Source organism: Macadamia integrifolia, chromosome 4, assembly GCF_013358625.1.
Source record: "Macadamia integrifolia cultivar HAES 741 chromosome 4, SCU_Mint_v3, whole genome shotgun sequence".
Classification (NCBI taxonomy): domain Eukaryota; kingdom Viridiplantae; phylum Streptophyta; class Magnoliopsida; order Proteales; family Proteaceae; genus Macadamia; species Macadamia integrifolia.
In genome coordinates, this window is record NC_056560.1 from 6,918,676 (window position 1) to 6,929,651 (window position 10,976).

A 10,976-nucleotide genomic window follows, 5' to 3' on the forward strand; every position below is an offset into this window, starting at 1 on the left:
AGTCTTCTCCTACCAATGTATTGGGTCAAAATATTTGATCTAGATGATTGATTTATTTTCTAATTGTTAGAAAATTGGTAGTGGTCAAGGGTGGTTAAAAGTTAACACCCTCTATATTACTTTGTTTATGTGATAATGCACATTAATTAATTATTTTAGGCATATTTGTGTCAGTGATTATGGGAATTATTTAATCCAATAAATGATTTGTTAGGATAAAATGACATGGTTGATATGTGTTTTGAGATTTAAGGATTTTATTTATTTTGTTGCATATAAACAATGGAGATAGCTGATGAGATGGAGATTAATGTCATATCAGAGATGGCAACGGAAGTAATTTCGCTTTAAGATGATATGTTTTATCATTGGATGTGATGTTTTGATAATGTCACTTTCCCATAATCACTGTCACTTAAATTATATTCTAATTTTTATGAGATATTAATATTGTTTACATGGGATGCTAAATATGATGCTAAATGTCATGAGATGAATGCTATCATAAGATGATGCATATATTTTACATATGATGCAAATTTAATTAAATATATGATATTCGGCCCTTCATTTGTAAAAGTAAGTGTAAAATGGTAATTCTTAAGTAATAGAATTTTCACGGCCTCTTATTCTTGGTGAACGTAGAGATTTCATAGACTGGTTCTTGCAGATGCCGATAGGATAATGCACGGATTAGTCAGTGAGGTGGTTTGCGTTCATCTCTTATAAGATAGGTAGTGGACACAACTAGTGGGAGTGCACTGCCATAGTAGGCATCATCCCACAGTACCTGTGATTCACTTTGAGACAATAGGTATACACTTGACTTGAGTGTATGTCAGCCGATAGGAATGGATATGACACTCAGGTGGCCAAAAAGATATTGGAAGTCTAGTTTCATGTGATGAAACATGATGGACAGAATCAGTCCACCCAATCAACATATTCCAATAACTCCCAATAGGGTAAGTTGAGAATGTAAGGATTGTGGTATTCCAATTCACATTAATATGTTAAATTCACATTAATATGTTTGAGGGTGGCATATATTGTGAGAAACCATTGATTTAGAATTGCCCACTTGTATTCAATGGTTATATCATGCATTCTAATTCTCATTTATTTGTTTATTTGTAGATTGTCAATTATGTCAAACCCTATGGCTGTTACTGCCCTGTTAAATGAAAACCGTCTGTTAGGTCCAAACTATATGGACTGGAAAAGAAACCTAATGCTAGTACTTAATGCTGAGGAGCTATCCAGTGTCCTGAACCAAGAATCTCCTTCTCTCCCTGACTTTACCAATCCTGAGGAAATGGAGGCATACCAGAAATTCAATCAAATGGATTCTCAGGCCAAAATTTATATCCTTGGTTCTCTGGATAAGACCATTATCAAGTCATGTGATGAGCTGCCAACTGCAAGGGACATGAGGAGGGAGTTGCATGAGACATTTGGCAAATAGAACTGTCATACTCATTATGCTGTCACTGCAACTATCCACACTACAAAAATGTTTGAAGGGACTTCAGTTCTTGATCTTTTGATGAATATGAATAATCCGTTTCAAGAACTGGAATCTCTTGGGACGTTTTTTGACGCTCAATATAAGATTGACATCATCTTTGCTTCTCTGCCTCCTACATATAGCTCTTTTATTATGAATTTTAATATGAACAAAGTTGTTAGTATTTTTGAGCTCACTAATATGTTACAAGAGGCAGAGACAACGCTTAAGAAGCAAAAGGCAGTAGTAATGGCAACAGAGGTTGGGACTTCTGCTTCCAAGCCTAAGAACAAGAAAAAGAAGAAGTCTAGTAAGAAAAGGTTTGCAACAGTCAAGAAAGAAGGAGATACTAAAAATAATGGAAAAGGAAAGTGCTTCTCTTGCAAGAAAGAGGGACACTAGAAAAGTAATTGTCGTGCATATCTTGCAACTCTGAAGAAGAAATCAGAAGAATGTAATATTGAATCTCTTGTTTTGTATGAATCCAATTTGTTGGAATGTCCAACTAATACCTGGTTGGTGGACTCTGGGTCCACAATCCACGTGTATAATGTGTTGCAGGGGTTCAACAAGATAAGAAGACTTCATAGAGATGAAGTACGTCTTAGGATGGGATCTAGAGCTGAAGTTTTTGCAGTAGCTATTGGAACTTTTGTTTTGAATCTAGGAATGTCTGTTTTGGTTTTGACTAAATGTTACTATGTACCAGAGTTTATAAGAAATGTAATGTCTGTTTCTAAGTTAATTTCATCTGGTTATGTTTTCCAATTCAGTTCAAAACTGGTTATTAGAAATAATGGAAAATTTATTGCTTCTGGTTTTATGGAAAACGGACTATATTTTCTAAATTCAGTTGTGAAAACTAGTGAGGTTTCAAACGTTGATTTGAAAAGAAAATTTGCTCCAGTTAACTCTACTTACTTATGGCACTTGAGATTGGGTCATGTTGGAGTAGATAGGATAAATAGGTTAGTAAAAGATGGACCTTTAGATAGTCTGAAGGTGGAATCTTTTCCAACCTGTGAATCATGTTTACAAGGTAAAATGACCAGAAAACCCTTTTCCAATAAGGGTATGAGGGCCAAAAGTTTGTTAGAATTAATCCATACTATGTTTGTGGTCCTATAAATGTTTAAGCTCGTCATGGGTATGAATATTTTGTGACTTTTACTGACGACTATTCTCGATATGGATATATTTACCTAATGCATCGGAAATCAGAAACTTTTGAAAAGTTCAAGGAATACCGTGCCGAGGTTGTGAACCAATTAGGTAAACATATTAAATTCCTCAGATCTGATCGAGGAGGAGAATATTTGTTAGAAGAGTTTGTGGACTATCTCAAACTTGCTGGGATTGTTTCATAATTGACCACCCCAGGGACACCATAACAAAATGGTGTCTCAGAGAGACGAAATCGGACCCTATTAGATATGGTTCGATCAATGTTAAGTTACTGTGAATTACCTTTGAGTTTTTAGGGTTTTGCCTTAGAGACAGCTATCTATATTCTGAATAGGGTTCCAACTAAAGTTATTGCAAAGACACCTTTTGAGTTGTGGCTTGGGCGAAAGCCTAGTCTACAACTTCTTAAGGTTTGGGGCTGCACTGCACATGTGCAAAAGCAGCAACCTGATAAGTTGGAATCTCGTACAGATAAGTGTTATTTCTTGGGATACCCCAAAGGTACTATAGGATATTATTTTTATAACCCTGTAGAACAAAAGATTATTGTAAGTAAGCATGCCACTTTTCTTGAAGAGGATTTTATTGTGAGACAATCTGATTCTGTGGTCATAGAAGAATTATCTAATGACCAAGTTCCATCTGCATCAATTGTACCAATACCCTGTTACTGCAATTCCCAATGTTGCACCACAACACCAACAACCTAGACGTAGTGGGAGGATTATTAGACCTTCTACTAGGTATACCCTTCTTACACAAGAGGAAGACAGAGTAGAAGAGTTCTACATGGTGTCTGATTCATCTGAATTGGATCCAAATACATATCCTGAGGCTCTTAGGGATGTGGATGCAGTTAAATGGCTAGAGGCTATACGCTTAGAAATGGACTCTATGAATTACAACCATGTCTGGACTCTTGTTGATCCACCTCAAGGTATAAAACCAATTCGGTGCAAGTGGATCTTTAAGAGAAAGAAAGGCATTGATGGAAAAGTAGAACGTTTCAAAGCAAGATTGGTAGCAAAAGGTTATACCCAAGAAGAAGGTATTAATTATGATGAAACCTTTTCTCGAGTGGCAATGATAAAATTCATTAGGATTTTATTGTCAATAGTTGCATACTATGATTATGATATCTGGCAAATGGATGTACAAACAACATTTCTAAATGGATATCTTGATGAAGATATCTATATGATACCGCCAGAAGGGTTTGTATCTCAAAAGGAGGAAACTAAAGTATACAAGTTGATGAGATCTATTTATGGTCTCAAACAAGCCTCTAGGAGTTGGAATATCTGTTTTGATCAGACTATCAATTGTTTGGGTTTGAACAAAATTTGGATGAACCATGTGTTTACATAAAGATTATTGGGAGTGCAGTTTGTTTTCTTGTCTTATATGTGGATGATATATTGCTCATTGAGAATGATGTGTGTATGCTTACATCTGTAAAAGTGTGGTTGTCTACTAATTTCTCAATGAAAAACCTTGGTGAAGCTAGTTATATCCTTGGTATAAGACTTGTGAGAGATCGCAAGAATCAGATATTAGGCCTGTCACAGTCCAATTACATTAATAAGATTCTGGCCAGGTTCAACATGCAAGATTCAAAGAAAGGAAATGTTCCTTTCAGACATGGAGTTACATTATCTAAGTCACAATGTCCTCAAACTACTGAGGACATTGAGACTATGAGGAGGATTCCTTATGCATCAGCTGTAGGGAGTCTTATGTACGCAATGTTATGTACCAGGCCAGATATATGTTATGCTGTAGGGATTGTGAGCCGATATCAATCCAACCCTGGAAAGGAACATTGGATGGCTGTTAAGAATATCCTCAAATATTTGAGAAGAACCAAGGATCTTTTCTTAGTCTATGGTTGTGATCAGTTGTTAGTTCTGGGTTATGTAGACTCAGATTTTCAAACTGATAAGGATGACAGAAAATCCACATCTGGGATGGTTTTTGTTTTGGGTGGTGAGGAAATTATTTGGAAGAGTACCAAACAAAAGTCGATAGTTGATTCCACAACAGAAACTGAGTACCTGGCAACTTGTGAAGCGGCCAAAGAAGGAGTTTGGTTAAGAAAATTCTTAACTGAATTATATGTGGTCCCTGACCTTATTAAGCACCCTATACGACTTTATTGTGATAATAGAGGAGCTATTGCATAAGCAAAGCAACCTAGAGCTCATCAACGTAACAAATATGTGGAACGTAAGTATCATCTCATTAGAGAAATCATCTAGCGTGGTGATGTATCTATAGATAAAGTTGACTCTGTAAACAATTTATCAGATCCTATGACAAGAAGTTTGTCACAAAATGTATTTGAGAGACATGTTGAGAACATGAGACTAAAATACATAGGTAATTGGATTTGATGTCCAAGTGGGAGATTGTTGAAAATATGTCCATCAAATCTATAAATAAATTGTATATTTGCAATTATGATTGCATGACATTGACGGGCTGTGGTTGTCCATAGGTTTTCAGCTTAAATTTTTTCATGACTAGGGGCAGAACTGGGCATTCTGTTCAGATGGTCATCATATTGTGTGCTCATGAATGTTGATTTAGGGACACAAATATGAGTGTACATATTGTGTGTGCATTGAATTTGATCAAATAGGAATCTTGAATGGAATACTATCAGTTGTTGAAGGACAAGATTCCTTTTGGTAGCTTTGATTGATCTCTAGACCTGAGAGGTCCTTATCATTGCAGGTAAGTATTATGGGTTTTGGTGTATCACTGGTTGATGTCCTTTGGACTACATATATCGATACACTGGATTCATAATGCTTTGGTTGTGGGCGAAAGAGACGCTCAACACGGGATCCACTCCCATTTATTTGAGAAATATCAAGAGAGAGTATCTGGACATGATTGAATGAAATTCCGGATCCGGTTCACATTTTTCAAAATGTTTACAAAATTTTCTCAAAATTATTAATACATATTAATATTTAATTTAAAAATGTTTTTGAAACATTTTAAGATACCTAATCGGAAGTTCAGATTCTCTGTGCGACATTTCGACAAACCTGGGCCATGACAGTTTTATTTCCTTGCCTAGAAGTTTGTTATGACTTATGTGATATTGTTGAGTGGAGAGATTAGATCGATATTTGACTATCACAACTCTGGGAAGAATAAAAATTATATCCACTCATATTATACTTGTTGGTATATGTCTTTGACTGATAATTATTGACATTATCTGATTGGTAATTATAGTGGATTTTTCCATTGGGATCATACCTCTTCTCAGTACTGGTGGCCGAAGATTGTATGTATAATGATTTTATTATAAGAGAGATATTTATTAATTATTGAAATATATATATATATATATATATGAATATAAAATAATTGATATCAGATAAATATGAGCCGATTGGATGGCCGAAACCATAAGACGGTGAGAGAGAATGTATGTATCATGTTACTACATATTATGACGCCTCATTCAATCATGAGGTGTCATCATTATCTTTTGTTAATTAAAAAAAAAAAGGTGGCAATCATGATATTAAAACACTTTACCTTTTAGCTCTATATATGTGTTTCTCTGGATTCTGAGATTAAAAATAAAACGATAACGTATTACGGCATCGGCTTCTCTTTATTGTTTTCTTTCTATTAAAAACAGTAAAACCAGCTTGAGGTCAAAAAGGGGCTGAACCCATTGGAAATCACAACATGTCTTGGCTACAGTATTGAAAAAGGGCTATCATCCCAAGGAGGTGTTGCATTTGTGACACTTGAGGTAATGATTCTACCACCCCATGAGATAGAATTTAATTAATTCAAATCCCTGTCCTAGCAAATGGTTGATCCTGTTTTCTAATAAGATTGGAAAAGAAATTCTTATTTATTCCTAGACCCTATTATGCCAACATTTCTTGGTTGCATGATGCCTCGAATCCATGTTCTCTCTCTTGTTTCCTAACAATGTTCTCTGGTGTTCCTCTCTCTCTTTCTCTATCTGTTGTCTATTAATCTTAGTTCCTTCAAGAGGCTTAATTAGCGCATGCGAATTGCAAGTTGTTCCTTCTTTCAGAAGGAGAGAATTTTCTCTCTTTCTAAAATAAAATTATGCTCAAACTCTACGCATTCTGTTCTATTATGTTTAATGGGGATAGGGAATTTCTGATAGGTGCTTTGTTTTTGCAGGATAAATTAATTGAGCCTTGAACTAGAAGCCCCAGTTCTTGTATCAGCGCTTTCAGCTGCAGCTACTCACTAGCCTCCACAATCCATTAACCAGGTACAAACTCTTTTATTAAATTTTATTGATTCAGTACTCTTTTGTTTTGCTTCTCCTCTGTCGGCATCGTGCCCAATAAATATTGCATTTCCTCTCTCTTTTTTTTCTTTTTTGGTGTGTGTCATTTGTTGTAATATTACTTGTTTCTTTGAAGAAAAGAATATTATCAGCACTGTCTCTCCATCAAGGGAAACACTGCAGTTACCCAGCAACATGATTGGTTCCCACACAAATAGCAACAAATTAGAGGAGTGCGGTAGTGTACCATTTATTGGTAGAAACAAAGATATTTACGCAGAAAAAAAAATGATGAAATAAAAGATGTCTCTTAACTCATTAGGTAGAGATAGTGGAAATGGATTCCTCAAGGCAAGAAGGTATGTTTTTGCCATAGGAAATATGGTTGTCTGAAAAGTTAATCTTAATTTTTCTGATCATTTCACAGCAGGGAGATCTCGAAATCTCATGGGAAGTTATGCTGAAATGTTTAAATTTGGGTGAAAAATAGCAGAAAGTGAGAACGTACATTGAAAAAAAGAAAAAACATAAATCCTCGTTAAAGCCTCAAGAACCATTAAAATAGGCATGATTTTCCTTATGACTTAAAATTTACGATCATAACATCAAGAGAGGAATGTGGATTATAATGAGCGTTCAGCTGTTGAGACTGGTTCATTAGCATCCAAATTCTAATATTATTTCTTTACATGTAAGGCTTAAAAAAATAAAAGCACTCTTAGATTGTGTTCCTCTCTCTCTCTCTCTCGCTCTCACACACACACACACACACACACACACACACACACACACACTCATAGGGCTTCAGAACTTTTCGAAGTTGTCATTGTCATCCCTCTCATAAGTGGGGCTTCCACTGCGTTGTTGTTTTGTATCTACATGTCATTATGTTTGGAAGTTAAAACACGGAAAAGTAACAGCTCTGTTCTCATATTTATAGATCTAATTGTTTGATAAATTTAAAGGAAAGTAAATCTTTTTGAGTTATCCATACATCAGCTATAGGAACTCTAGTAATTGGTTCAGACATTGGTCTCATACAGTAAGGTATGAGAGTGTAAAAGAAAAAAAGAAGCTTTCCCAAATATTATAATTCCATGATGTTCAAATCCATGATTATAAGCTTAAATTATTTAATTTCCAATGAGCTCAATGTACACTAACCTGAACTTGGAACAAATCAATATGATGAATATAAAAAGCGAACTAGTCTCATAGGTGGTTTCACCTCGATTGAGTCCAAAGGGTTACCTGATCCATGAACCAGCATTTATATCATATTTGCAAAATGCAGCTGTAGATTCAGGGGCAGAATTCCAGAATCCATGGATTCAAGAATTTTGGTCAAGACAATGTGATTGGGTTGTTTCAGTTTTCTAGCCATCAGCAGAAACCTCAAAGTGAATTTGAATCATGGCAAAATTTTCAATTTGTTTTCCTGGAATTTAGAATCCAAATACACGACTAACTCAATATCTTGGTAATACTTCAGTTATTCAAAGTTTGCACCCACCCAATCCCACAAGAGGGGAAAATCCACATGCTTGTATCGACTTTCACATCTCTTGCAGAATTTTGTTGGGAGATTGATTGTTTGGTTGAAATAATTTTGCTATGCTTGGGGGACATCTAATGTTTGATGAAGCCTGTTTCCCCTTCTTCTGTCCCAAATTAGACCAACTGAAAATACTTACTATAATGACTGATTTTACAAATAAGATGTTGTTTTCTCATCTTCTTCTTGTGAAGATAATCCGAGAATTTATTAGAAAAATTGGTGGGGAGAGGGAGGAAAAGAAGCGGGTATGAGCAGCCAAATAGCTTTCACAAAATGAAACTTCTGGATGACACGAGGGGAAGATCTAAAATGAGTACTTCAGCACTTTTATCTCCTTGATTGTTCCCAAGTGCTCTACCAATTGAGCTCTGGACCTACTTTTGGTCTCTATACAAAATGGCAACATAGCACATGCGTTAGTTTAGTTTTCTCCAGATTCTTTGGTTGTGAGGGAAATTGCATTCATCTAGCCCTCTTAAGTATATAAATGCATTATAAGACGTAAAAACTTTCTGCTCACTCTGACACTATTGAATTTCAATATAAAACTTTACTCGTCAGGTTTCCATCTTAGTCCACTGTGTATCCCTTACTCCATGGCTCAGATCACAAAAATTCATCTAACCTACCTACCTAGTCAAGTTGAATCTATATATATGTTGAAAATTGGAACAAATAACAAATTATGGGATGTGATGACAGGAAGTCCATATAATTTATACATCAAGCAGCCACGTGCTCATGCCTAGATCTATCCCTGGCATTCCTCCTTAGTATTTTGTTAAAACTTCCTCGTAGAAAATGAAATTACTGAAAAGGCTTCTTAACACGAAAATAACTTTTACAAAACTCTTGGATGACATGAGGGGATGATCTAAAATGAGTACTTCAGTACCTTATCTCATTGATTGCTTGCAAGTGCTCTACCGATTGAACTATGGACCTACTTTTGGTCTCTACTAAATGGTAAACACAACACATTGTATTGGAATGATTGGATTGATGCATATAGCTATGCATCTACTTTTAGTACAAAAAATTTATTTGTTTGTACCTCAGTGTACAAACAACAGTAAGGTTGCTTCATTGCAATCTAGTGTCGCGGGTTCAAGTCAAGAAACAGTCTCTTCCCGAAGTGGGGGCAAGGTTGCATTCATTATGACCCTCCCTAGATCCCTCCAGTGATGGGAGCTCGTGCACTGGGTACACACTTTTTTTAACCTTTCAGAGTGTCTTCTTGGCTTTCTTCCTTAAGAAGGATTTGTCACTCATTCGCACTTTTTTTTTTTTTTTTTTTATTTTATTTATTTTTGTAATCATTATTTGAACTATCATTAATCTTATTGAATTGCATGCATTACTTGAACAATTATTATGTTTACGATCATGTTGGTGTTATTACTTCACTGAATGGTATATAATAATCTTTTTTGACTCATTATAACTTGCAATGATAGAATGATCACAACATCGCATGTATTCATGTGGTCAAAGTCTTATTGTGTTGTTTTTAATGATGGTATTTTTGTAATTACTGGATATGCCAATACTATTGTCTAACATTGATTTTAAAAAAGAAGAAATCCTACTTAAAAATCTCAAGTTATAGTTCATTATACAAAATTGTTATCGTTGAAGTGCCAGAAGTGCTTTTGTTAAAGTACCTTCCAAAACATGTTTCTGTTTCTTTTCTGATTCAGAAACATTTTTTACGCCCTATTACCAAATGTGTTTTACTCCTGCAGAATTGTTCCCCGAGAACAGAAATAAGAAAAAGCACTTCTAGCTCATAAACACTTATACGGAACAGAAGGGTTACCAAACGAGGTTATGTAAGGCTGGATCATGAAGTACCTAGCCCCAAACAGGATCTTCTTGAACTAAGTTTAATGCTGGTTTGGACTTCAAAAACTGAGCAGCAATGGAGGAATGAGTGAGGAGATCAACGCTTTAATGGTTCAGCAAAAACTTCCTCAATAACAAAATCGTAGGTACTCTTGTAGCAAATCACACAATGAAATCAATTGAAATAAAGAAAATAAAAAATAGAAGATAGGATAGGAGGATAAATGGGATTGAGTCTCACTATCTCCCTTGGGCCTCTCCCCCTCTCATAAGCTTAGGCATCTCACCCCAACTGCATCCCACAGCCATTAACAAGCAATTGGAAACCAACTCTAAGACTGACTCTAATTACTAAACTGAATGACATGTAAAAAAAAGGGAAAACTAATCCTGTATAGTTGGTTGACAGCTTCAATAATATCTTCAATATTGATCTCATCCAGCTGGCTCAGGCCCACAAATCTGTTAAGAATCTTCCCTTTAGGCTGCGTTTGGTAGTCATTCAGTTCCATAAACGACGTTTCTTGTCAAAAACAGAATTTTCAGTTTCTGTATCAAAATACCATTTTAAAACAAAAAAA

The 10,976-nt window shown here is 35.4% G+C and overlaps 1 protein-coding gene across 2 annotated transcripts in view; it reads left to right on the plus strand.

Moving 5' to 3' along the window:
- Nucleotides 1-6,391: 6,391 nt before the first annotated feature.
- The window catches only part of LOC122077469 (adenylosuccinate synthetase 2, chloroplastic-like), a 17,172-nt gene continuing 12,587 nt past the window's right edge, over nt 6,392-10,976 (plus strand). Inside the window, exons 1-2 of one of the 2 annotated variants that reach the window (XM_042643419.1) lie at nt 6,392-6,473; nt 6,881-6,974. The gene's annotated coding sequence lies outside the window, so the exon portion shown is untranslated. The remainder of the gene's footprint in view (nt 6,474-6,880; nt 6,975-10,976) is intronic. The other variant, XM_042643418.1, reaches the window with a different exon arrangement.